The following is a 13,475-nucleotide window of genomic DNA, read 5'->3' as shown; positions in this document are numbered from 1 at the left end:
AGTGTTTATTTTTTGTATTTAAAAGAAAATTCGATCATGTTATCCATTAGTGAAATTGGAAATCCTTTTGCAATGGCTATGGTGTTTTTCGGCAAAAGTACCCAAATAAAGATGTGGAAATCTTTAATTCCCAAACTAATGCACTAATCCAATTAATTTTTCATCTAAGGTGTTTTATACAGGGTTTTGAGATCTCTCGACGTCTTCAGGGTTGGATTAAATTCTTCGACATTTTTAGGGTGAATTCCATTGTTGAAATACCGGGAAGAAAAAAAAAGTTGATGTTTTTACATAAATATCACTTTAACATAAATTAATTACTTGTTAGACATTATTTAAGAATATTTTACGGATTTAGCAAATTTTTAAACATTTTCTATAAAATTATTTATGCATTAAATTACACAATACAATTATGTCTACCAATTACCACTTGATACTTTCTGATGCGTTTTTGACCCTTTCAAAATCCTATACGTATAGTATATTTTAGGATTTTGAAAAATAATTTTACAGAAAGGCACGACATATTCACCATATAGGATTTTGAAAAATAAATATTAGTTATAAAACTTTTATAAATATTTTTCAAAATCTTATGTGGTGCATGTACCGCGCCTTTCTATAAAATTATTTTCAAAATGATGATGAAGATGATGATCCGTAATATTTTATAAAATTATTTATATTTTAAATTACTTACCCTGAAAGTTTTCCTAGAATATAATATACGTATAGGATTTTGAAAGGGTAAAAAACGCATCAGAAAGTGTCAAATGGTAATTAGTAGACATAATTGTATTGTGTAATTTAATACAGGAATAATTTTATAGAAAGTATTTAAAATTTTGCTATATCCGTAAAATATTCTTAAATAGTGTCTAACAAGTAATTAATTTCTGTTAAGGTGATATTTGTGTAAAAACGCCATTTTTTTCCTGGATTTCAATTAAAAACGCCTAGAGATCCCAATAAACAATCAACACCCCTGAAGATGCATAGAGATCCCAAAACCCTATAGAAAACACCCTAATCAGGAATTAATCGGATAAGTGCATTAGTTTGGGAATTAAACATTCTCACATCCTTATTTGGGCACTTTTGTCGGGTTTTTTTCAGTATTTTCATTTTTTTACTCTTTAAATCATAGATTGCTACAATATGACATTTGTTCAAAGTTTTAGATCTTAGGCAATAAACTAACAACACAGGAATCCATTTTTTCGGGGCGTCTTCTTTCATGGAAGCCATGAAGATGGGTGTAGAAGTATATTGTAACACCCCCAATCTGGATCCGAGTCCGAGGTGTCACATTGACTTTTCAAAACACTTTTCTTTACAATTAAGCAAAATCTTAAATTCGTCATTTAAAAAAATGAATTCTTTACTTTAATTATAATCAATTAGGTTTAAAAAACATATTAGAGCATATTCAATTCAAATCTAATTGTACATGCCAACTATATTCAATATAACAAAATACATATTAATTATTATTTTTCTGATCTGAACTTCGTAAGGAAAATGCTGACATGTCTTGCTCCTCTTAGCTTCTCTTCTCGATTTCCAACTTACGTGTGAAACATTCACACGCTAAGTCGATGACTTAATGAGGCATATAAAACTTATAATGCACTTTATAACGTTTAACAATGCATGCATGTTTTATTCTATCATATTATACCAAATTACTTCATTCGATCATACCATATAAAATCATAGCAGATCACATATCAAGAAATATATACTTACACATAAATCATCATTAACAATTTATCTTTTAATCATATACTTTTATACTTAACCTTCTTAATCAAGCACTATAAACACAACATCATATCATTTATATAACATTTTTCATATCACAAACTTATATTTGTTATTATCTCTTTATTAGCCCATGTACACATGTGAGAACTTAAGGTATGCGAGTACTTTGAGGTTGTGCACACATATGCTGTCACCACAGCTCGTATATGGGTCCACTAAGTGACATGTTAAATATGTCCCGAAGGACCTATGCATGTGTCCCAAAGGACCTATGCATGTGTCTCGAAAGACATAAGTAACCCTCGACTCTTAGCATGCCAACTATACCTCTAGCCCTCATGACACATAACATGGGCATTATTATTATTATTTATTCACTGAAAACAATCGACAACTCTACTAAGAAAAATTTTAAGGCAAGATTTCACTGAAAAGAACCCATCTCATTTTTCTGTCCATACTAAACTATCATCAATTAAAGGCGTAGGATTGAAGTCATACAACAAAGCCATAAGCTCATTCCATTGCAATATCTCTCAATCAGCTAAGTGTCTTCTCATGGCAATATCCCAAAAACAGCCTGACGAGTTAGCAGTCCTGAACTTGGTAATCTTCCCCTCCTTATTCTTTGATAGTGTGAACAAACGAGGGAACTGAATCTTCAATGGAACTCTGCCCAACCAAGCATCGTGCCAGAACTTGATTGAGTCCCCCTTGCCCGCATTAAGTTGAAAATTGTTCCGCAAACATACTCCAAACTCATCTTCTGAGTAACAATTCTTCATTACCCCATTCCAAATCCAAGAAGCTTTAAAAAAGTTTGTACTATCCACCCCGATAGAATTCAGGTCAATATTATTTTTACAACAAATTACCCTTTTCCACCAGGAATTTTTCTCATTGGCAAACTTCCAAGTCCATTTACCCAATAGAGCTCTATTGATAAGATCGAGATTTTGAACCCCAAGTCCTCCCAAAGCCTTAGGCTTACAAGCAGTCTCCCAACTTACCCAATGAATTATATTTTTCATTCCCGATTCCCCCCAAAGAAACCTTGCCATAATTGAATTAAGTCTCTTTATAACACACCTCGGCAATCTAAAAATCGACATAAGTAAATTGGTAGAGAGCAAAGAATCGACTTTATTAACACAATTCTTCCAGCGATGGATAGTGTAGCTGCCTTCCACCCAGTCAATTTTTTATAAAACTTTTGAATAACCGGATCCCACAGAGAAACTAAATTTTTCTTCGCCCCAAGTGGTAAACCCAAATAATCTGTTGGGAACAAACCCACAGAGCACCCAATAGCTACAACCCACTCACTTATTACATCGTTATTCACGTTAATACCAAATAATCTGCTCTTCAAAAGATTTATCTGCAGACCCAACATCAACTCAAAAATCATAAGCACCCTCCTCACATTCTCCAGTTCCCCAACTGAGGCTTTACAAAAAAAATTAACAGATCATTAGTGAATTGAAAATGAGAGAGCTTGAAAGAATTTTCCTGACACCCAATCTGAAAACCTCTAAACAAGCCTAACCTCACAGCCTTTGTCAACATCAAGCTTAATAGTTCGCCAACCAAATTAAATAGAAGCAGAGAAAGAGAGCAACCCTGACGTAGACCCCTAGCGATCCGAAATTCATCTGAAAGAGAACCATTCACCAACACCGAGATGGTAGCCGTAGAAATGCACATATCCATCCACGATCCCCACTTCTGACCAAATCTCATGCAATCTATTATTTTCAATAGTAAACTCCAATTAATTGAATCATATGCTCTTTTGAAGTCAACCTTAAACCCAACTCCTTTAAGGCATTTTCTTCTCCAATAGTCAATCCCCTTATTTGCGATAATAGAGCAATCCATAATTTGCCGAACTGGGATGAAAGCAAATTGGGAAGGACCAACAACCGTATCCATGCATTGCCGTAATCTCCTGGAAAGCCCCTTTGACAAAATCTTGTACAATCCACCCACAAGGCTTATCGGTCTATGGTCCTCGATATTTTCCAAACTGGACTTCTTTGGGATTAGGGTAATGAATGAATGATTTACCCCTTTATCCCAACTTTTGCCTTCATAAAAATCACAGAAAAACTTCATCATATCCTCTTTAAGATCTGACCAAAACTTCTTGAATAACCCCATTGTCAATCCATCTGGACCCGATGCCTTGCTATTATCAGAAGACGAAATTGCTTCCCATACTTCTTCCATGGAGAATGGCTTTTCCATAAACGAATTTTGTTCCTCTGAAATCTTGGAAAAATTAAAATCCAATACCTCAATCTCAATTGTAGGGTTCTTATTATATGCTTATTTGAGGAAATTAACCACGTGCTCTTTAATATCAACAGACTCCGAAGTTAATTAACCCCCCACTTTTAGCTCTTTAATAGCATTCACCATTCCTCTATTTGTTGCACATATATGGAAAAATCTTGTGTTACGATTGCCTTAAACTCCACTTGACTCGTGATTTATGCAACCACACCGCCTATTTTTTCTTGTATAATTCCCAAAGCTTTCTTCTAACCAAACCCAAAGATTCCATAGAGATATAAGTAAGACCTTGTTGCATCTCCAGTTCTGAAACATGAATAAATTTCTCCAACTCCGAAATTGATCCTTGCATTTTACTGTAACTGCCTTTAGACCACTCCTTCAATACCACTTTAGAGCTTTTAAGAATGTTGTAAATCTTTTTCCTTCAGCTGCTCAACCTTACTCATTGGAATTCCTCCACCATTCTTTTCTTTAAACCCTCATCCTCTAGCATGTAATTGAATAATCTAAAAGGTTTCGGCCCTCAATCCATGCCTTTATTTTCCAAACTAACTGCGTTGTGGTCCGATAATGATCTTATTAACAAGTTCTGATTCAAATATGAAATTACAGATAAGAAGTTCGAATCAACTAGAAATTTGTCTAGTCTGGCGAAGGTTAGATTTTCCCTATTATTACTCAAAGTGAAATTGCCCCCGACATTGGAAGATCATTCAAGCTAGCCTTCTAAACAAACTTATTAAAAATTCTTATAGATAACCTATTATGACCTCTTCCTGACTTCTCATCTTGAGTCAAATACGCATTAAAATCACATCCCAAATAAAAAGGACATTCCAGTTGCAACACAAAAGCTAACATCGACTCAAAGAATGATACTTTCTCTGAATCAACTGATGGCCCATACACATTAATAAACCAGCATGACATAGAAAATTATTTTAGATTACCTTTAGCAACAATGAACCTCTCTTGCACATAATATGCCTCAACCTCCAATTTATTTTCATCCCAAAGCATTATTAATCCTCCTGCTGATCCAATCGCCAGAGAAACCACAAATCGAATAAAAATATTCCCACCTAACCTCCTCCTTAAGGAAGGATTAATATTCTTCAAATTCGTTTCTTGAATGAACAATAACGACTGCTTCCTCCCTTCTATAATGTTCCTCACTGCCCTAGACTTTTCTCTCCTTCCCAATCATCTAACATTCCATGATATTATACTCAAACCCGACAAAGAAATACATAATTAAAATACCACATTCCCTTAGACCTTCATTTTCCACCCCAACTACCTACTGTCAACCATATCTTTCGCCTTGTCAATGAACGTTTTCTTCCCTCCTTGGAAAGTTACACCCAATAATTTGCTTACTTTCTAACTTGTACGGCTTTCTTCCACCTCATTCGAACAATCATCTGAAGACTTCACTTTGTCCTTCCGAGCCTTTCTCGAATTATTCCTCCCCTTGTTTCTGCTATATACTCTCTTGAAAGATTTACCCCAGATATTCTATTTGTCGCATTTCTTTGTAATGTACGACCACGATTTGGCGATAAACCCACTCCACTGGAACCAACCCTTGACGGGGAAACTAGTTCATCACCAAATATTTCCAAACGCGAATCCTCTAGGCCCCTTGAGTAATTCACGTTTCTGCTTAGAGAGCCCAATGATTTAAACCTCATTTAAAACCACGATATGTCAGTTCTTCTTTACTGGTCCTTGAGCCAACATGCTGATTGTTTTTGTTACTATTTCCAATCTGCTCATTAAACTCTTTATTCATACCTGAAAGAGTTTGCATCGTTGACACTACTTATATCTCCATCTTGTCTTTCTCTAACTCCACAGAATTGTCCCGTCTCGGGACCTCAGGCTCAATAATTCTCGAAACAGAAGCCGTCACTCTACATGTCCGTGACTTTTGACCATATGAAACATATATCTCCTTGGAAATCTCTCCAACCTCCTGGGCTTCCCCCTCCCTTAAAATCCCATCAACATCGCACTGGTTCTCCTGTGTATCTACAAACCATTCATCAGAATAATCACCATCGCTCTCACCATTCCATACCTCTGAATGTTCATCAGTCGACAATTCTACTTTAATTTTAATTACATACAATCTTCCATTGGAGTTAATAGAGATTGTCTCTGGGACATCAAATGGGCTTCCCACTTGAATCACCATATTTGCTACTCTACAGTCCAGCTTCATCAACATTTCCTTCTTAATCTCTACTAACTCCCCCCACCGAGAGTCCAGACTGGAGAAGAAGACCTTATTCCAACAATTTAAAGGAACTTCGATTAACAATACTTCACAGAAATCCAAAGGAACGCCTCTTTCCGATGAGACTGGTCTCAACCAGTTGAACCAGTAGTTGAGCTCCAATGATATTTCCTCTAGGGCTTTTGATATTTCCTCCTCCAACTGAAAGGACACTAAGCAAGAGTTCCTGGTGTAACCCCATCTGATAATGGTAGCATTAATGTCATCACTGTGTAAGGCTCTCTGGATTAATTACACATCATATGTCTTCTTATATATTCCGGTCAACGTCCTCCTTAACCAACTTCTCTCCTCTACCGGGATGTAAACATAAATTTGGACCTTAGAAGCTTATTCTCCCTTCTTTTGCCTACTTACCACCCTTGCTGACGAACTCGTAATTCCCATCAGTTTATCCCGATAAGAACTACCATCATGAAACTTATTATAGAATTTACCTTTCCCATCAGATTTCAAAGTTTGAACCACCACCTTCTTCTTTATATCATCCTCAGCAGACCCATACAACTTCTTCCCAATTATTGTTTTCTAATACTTCGCCACCCTAACCACCACTCTCATCCTATCAATTAACACATTGTCAACATTTGTCACTGCTTCCATAAGATCTTCATGATGTTCAAAGTGAACGAAAGAAAATGTTGAGTCCATATATTTCGATCTCCTATTGACTCTAGGAATAAACACCTTAGTAACCTTACCATGAAGCTTGAATATTTCCCACAAAACACCCCTACTAACTCTTTGTTGAAAACATTTTGATATTTCGATATAACAAATTAAGTTAAATGAATTTTAAGATTTTCCAAAATGATTTTCTAAGTATATTCGATATAATTATTCGAATATCAAAACATTACTCAAAATATTTCAAAAATCATTTTTAATCCTTACTTAAGTGTAAAATTAAGTTTTAATCTTAAAACAATTTCAAAATAATCTTTCAAAGTATTTCGAACCATTTCAAAGCCAAAAATTCCATATTGCTTAGAGGGAACCGATTCCCCCCCAAGGGGGTACCGATTCCCCCCTGAATGGTTTGGCTCCGAGATTTCCAAAATGCTCGGAGGGAACCGATTCCCCCATAGGGGGTACCAATTCCCCCCTGTTCAACGGTCGAAATATTTGAATTTTACACTTAGGGAACCGATTCCCTATGAGGAGGAACCGATTCCCCCCACGCTTCAAGATGTTTTATTAATTGTTTTCACACTAAAACGGCTATATTATCTTCATTAATTATCCCCAACATTCAGAAGTGATTCAAGGTGTATTTAAACAAGTTCTGAAGACCTTGATCAACAAGAAATCATAGAGAAACAAGAGAGAAAGCATCAAACACCAAGTTTATGCAAATCAAGCCAATTTTCCTTTCAATATTCATTTTGCTTTCAAGAACACCATTTGTGCTCATTTGTAATTATCTTTGAGTGTTCTTTTCTTGTTCTAGAATTGTGTAAACATCTTACCTTGTGAATTTTTCCTTGTAAGTTTGCAAATTTGTAATCTTCTCTTTGGGAAAAGAGTGTTCTCAAGAATTGGAGTATATTCTTGAGGGTGTTGTAAGGTTATCTCTTTGGCCTCAAAAGAAAGAACAAATTAGTGAATTTGTTGGAAAATCCTTAGTGTGGATAGCTAAGGTAGTAGACGTAGACTTTGATTGAGAAAGTCGAACCACTCTAAATCGCTGTGCAAATCTTTTCAATTTTCTGCAAAAGCTTCCACCGAATTTTTAATTACCAATTCACCCCCCTCTTGGCTAATTCCGTCGATCGATTAACTCAACAATTGGCATCAAAGACTAACTCATTTGAAGGTTTAATCGCCTCTTGAGTCGATTCGGGAAGAGTTATATCGATTATCAAAGTCATCAATGGCATCCGCTTCAAACTTCGACTCCGGTCTCGATTCGATGCTCGTCAACAAGCCTCCTTTCTTCAATGGAGCTAACTATGCCTATTGGAAGAATAGAATGATGTACTTCATTCAAGCAAGTGACATGGGAGCATGGAATGCTGTAGAAGAAGGATACATCAAACCTCTCACTCATCCAACATTTTTTGTGCTCTTGGACCAGATGAATACGGAAGAGTTTCATCGTGTACAACCGCCAAAGAAATATGGGACAAACTTCAAGTCACTCATGAAGGTACCGATGAGGTAAAGAAATCTAAAATTAGTATTCTAACGCATAGCTATGAAAATTTCAGGATGAAAACAAATGAAGATATCAAAGCTATGACGGATAGATTTTCAACGATTGTCAATGGTCTCAAATCATATGGAGAGATCATTTCAAATGAAAAGCTTGTGAGGAAGTTAGTCTACTCCCTCCAAAAATCGTGGCAATCAAAGAAGACGGCAATCATCGAGTCTAAGGACTTAACGTCCTTAACTCTTGAAGAGCTAATTGGGTCACTCCTCACTCATGAAATGATGCTCGAAGATGAGGTGGACCTCGACAAAATTGACGAGACACCAAAGGAGAAGGAGAAGAAGAAAAACATTGGAGTTGCTCTCAAATCCACAAAAGATGAGAGTGATTCGAATAACGATGACGATGACGAGGAAATGGCATTGTTTGCCAAACGATTCAGAAAAATGATGAGACCTTATCGAGGAAGAAAATTCAAACGAAATAAAGGCCTCAAAAATGAACCGAAAGAGAAGGACCCAATCATTTGCTACGAATGCAAAAAGCCAGGGGCATGTTAAATATGATTGCCCATAATTGAAGAAAAAGGGTTAATCAAAGAATAAGCACACGGCTCATGTGGCTACATGGAGCGATGAAGAAAGTTCCGATGAAGAGGAACAAGAAGTAGCTAACTTGTGCTTGATGGCATTTGGGGAAGATTCTAAGGTAACCTCTAACTCATCCGATTTTGATGATTTATCCTATGATGAGTTATTAGAGGAATATAATGGGTTGGCTTCGGATTATGAGAAATTATTTTTAAAATATAAAAATGATGTTTCAAAATTAAAAAATGAAAACAAACTCATATCCAAAACCAACAACGATCTTGAAAGTAAAATCAAAGACTTGCAAATCAAACTAGAAGAGTTTGAAAAGAAAAATTTAGATTTGCAAAATTTACTTTCAAAGATTAATGATGATCATCAAAAGAAAATTGATGATCTTAAAACTTCTTTTGATAAAGTTGGAACAAAACATTTTGAAAAAGGTGGAAATTCAAAATCCAACTTTGTTAGAAAAAGTTTTAGAAACTACAATCATAGAGGTCCCCAAAGAACCTCTAATGGAAAAATCGTTAGAAGTATGTGGGTTCCTAAAGAACTCATTACTACTAAAGATAAAAATATCCTACACAAATGGATACCTAAGGGGACTAGGATTTTGGAAACTAATGAATATGGACCCAAAAGAATTTGGGTACCAAAAATAAAAAATTAATCTATGTTTGTAGGGAAAGGAGCATTGCTACAAGGCACGGGAAACAAATTCAAATTCATGGTACCTTGATAGTGGATGCTCAAGACATATGACCGGAGACAAAAGCCGGTTCATTGAGCTTAACGCCAAAAATAGAGGAGAAGTGACTTTTGGAGACAATTCAAAAGGTCACATTGAAGGTATTGGTACAATAGGTAATACCTCTTCTATACAAATTAAGAATGTTTTATATGTGAATGGATTAAAGCATAATCTATTGAGTATTAGTCAATTATGCGATAAAGGATTCAATGTATTATTTGAAATTAATGGTTGTAAAGTCATTGACATTGCATCTAATCGAATTATGCTTGTTGGTCATAGAATAGGGAACATTTACATGGTGCATTTAGATTCTTTTGATATGACTAATTTATGCCTAGTTGCTAAAGATGAACATGATAGTTGGTTATGGCATAGGAGACTAGGACATGCTAGTATGAGTGTTTTGCAATGGCTAATTCAAGGTGATTTAGTTTGAGGGTTGCCTAAGCTTAAATTTGATAATAATAAAATCTGTGATGCTTGTGCTAAAGGAAAACAAAAGCGTGTTTCTTTTAAATCCATTAATGACGTATCAACTAGTAGAGTATTATAATTGATCCATGTAGATCTTTTTGGGCCAACTAGGACTACTAGCTTGGGTAGAAAACAATATGCATTTGTCTTGGTAGATGACTATTCTAGATATACTTGGGTTCTATTTTTAAGTACTAAAGATGAATCATTAGAACAGTTCATCACATTTTCAAAAATAATCCAAAATGAAAAGGGTTACTCTATAACTAGTGTTAGGAGTGATCATGGCACTGAATTTGAAAATCTTGGATTTATTGAATTTTGTAATTCTAATGGTATTAGTCATAATTTTTCAGCACCTAGAACCCCTCAACAAAATGGAGTTGTTGAGAGGAAAATCGAACTTTAGAAGAAATGGCTAGAACCATGCTTTGTGAAAATAATTTGCCAAAATATTTTTGGGCGGAAGCCACAAATACCGCTTGTTATGTTGTAAATCGAGTAATGATTAGGCCAATTTTAAAGAAAACTCCATATGAAATTTTCAAAAATAAAAAGCCTAACATTAGTTATTTTCATCCTTTTGGATGTAAATGTTTTGTTTTAAACAACGGTAAAGAAAACCTTGGCAAATTTGATGCTAAAAGTGATGAAGGAATTTTTCTGGGTTATTCCTTAAATTCTAAAGCCTATCGTGTATTTAATAAAAGAACTTTAGTTGTAGAAGAGTCTATACATGTTGTTTTCGATGATAATCCCCTTCCGAGGAAGGATTCTTGTGTGAATGATGATGTAGGTGTTATAAATACAAATGACGTTAGACATGAAGTTGGAGAACCATCATCAAAGGAAGAAACGAAAAATGAGGAAACTCATGATCCTCTTGAGAATCCAACCATTGAAGAAAGGGAAGTATCTTATCAAAGAGAGTACAACTATGTCAAGGATGGTGAAATTATAGGTAGGCCTGTAAATGAACTGAACGTTCAACGAACCGTTCATGAACCGTGCGGCGGGAAGTTCGTTTATGTGCGTTTATTTATTAAATGAACGAACATGAACAAGATTTTGTGTTCGTTTAATTAAATGAACGAACATGAACATAGGCCTCGTTCGTTCATTTACGTTCGTGAACGTTCGGTTATGTTCGTTTATATGCGTTTAGTTATGTTCGTTTATGTGCGTTCATTTATGTTTAACCTAATATTCTTAAATCAATTTTGGTGATCAATTTGTATGTATCTTAAAAATATTAATTAATATGATATTTTGATGACCAACTTCATAATTAACCCAATTTTACAGCCTGATTAAGAGGTAATACAAAAAACTCTAAATCTAAAAACAATATTTTCTCAACTCTTCTCCAACCCGTCATTCAGCTGTTCTTGATTCTCAACTCTCCCCACCCTCCACAATTTTCATTTCTGCAACGATTCGACGGAGCTTCAAGTCTTCAACTGCAACGATTCGACAGAGCTTCATCTCTTTCCCTTCTTGAACGTGATTTCATAAGGTAAATAATTTAAAAAAAATTTTGGTCTGTTAATTTTGGGGTGTGAATTTAGGGATTTTTTGTGGCATCTTGAACGATGTGGAACCCCTTGTACGCCGCTATGAACGGTGCATTCGACCAGTCGGTCTTCTCCAGCCCACCCCTCATTGCCCAGTCATCCACGTTAGAGTTGCCCTTAGGGAGTCCCAGTCAGATTTGCGCTTATATCCTCTAGTGGGGGAAGAAAGTGGCGTGGTCAGTGGAGCGTTGCTGGATATGGCTGCAATGTTACGGAGGAATGGAAGGAGGTGAGTCGAGGTATTTGAATTGAAACGAGTCAGACTCAGGCATAAGGAATATGAGGGACTCGCATGGTAAGAAGGTTCAGGGCTTGGGAAAGATGAAGACTGTGGACTGGGATGGTGGAAGGAGAACAATATTAAATTTAACATTTTGTCAAAAATGGTTGCTGACATATTGGCAATTCTGGTCACTACTGTTGCTTCTGAATCTGCTTTCAGTACTGGTGGGAGGGTTATTGATCCGCATCGATCCTCTTTAGGAACTAAGATGGTAGATATGTTTGTTTGTGGAGCTGATTGGTATTGTCAATACTATGGGTTGGAGAAAAATTAAAAACAAGGTATTTTTATGTTTTAAGTTTTATTGAATTTGGTTTTATAATGACTAATATATTTTTGGTTTTTTTATTTGTTGTAGCAAAACGAAGATATCATACATGTTGAGATTCCTTGAAAATGAGGATGAATGAATTGGTATAACCTCGCTAATTTAGTATATTTTTCATCTTTTGTTATAACTCCTTTAATTTAATATAACTTTATTTGTTTGATTTTGATCAGGATGGATGATGAATTAACGACTGATTATGAATGCAAGTTGAATATGTTACGAATATTATTGAAGTTGTTTGGATTTCAAGAAGATTGTTTTGTTGAACAAATTAACTTTAAGACTTTATTATATTCATATAGCTTACTTATGATTTATGTATGTTTTTTTTCGTGTTCGAACAAATTAACTCTAAAGTTGTGTGAATCATTTAATATCTTTAAAAGATTGATCGAAATATTTTGATATCTTCAAACATTTCATCACTGCTAATCAGCTCTTACGCTATTATCACTGTAGATTTGGTTTATTTGCATTGTCGACTATTTTTCATGAAAGAACAATGGAAGGTAGGGTCTCCAACGTTTATGTTCGTTTATGTTCGTGTTCATTTATGTTCGTGTTCGTTTATGTTTGTGTTCGTTTATGTTCGTTTATTTATTAAATGAACGAACATGAACAAGCTATATTCCTTAATGAACGAACATGAACAAAAAAAAATTTGTTCGTTTATGTTCGTGTTCGTTTATGTTCGCTTATTTATTAAATGAACGAACATGAACATACATCCGTTCGTGTGCGTTCGGTTCGTTTACAGGCCTAATTATAGGTGATCCATCAAAAGGGGTAACAACTCGATCTTCTCTTAGAAATATTTGTAATTATGTTGCATTTATCTCATGCATAGAGCCTAAGAATATTAAAGAAGCATTAAATGATGAACATTGGATTATGGCTATGCAAGGAGAGTTAAATCAATTTGAGAGAAGTAAAGTATG

Source organism: Hibiscus syriacus, unplaced genomic scaffold (assembly GCF_006381635.1).
Source record: "Hibiscus syriacus cultivar Baekdansim isolate YM2019G1 unplaced genomic scaffold, ASM638163v2 tig00111427_pilon, whole genome shotgun sequence".
In the NCBI taxonomy this organism is placed as follows: domain Eukaryota; kingdom Viridiplantae; phylum Streptophyta; class Magnoliopsida; order Malvales; family Malvaceae; genus Hibiscus; species Hibiscus syriacus.
This window is presented reverse-complemented; position numbering follows the sequence as displayed.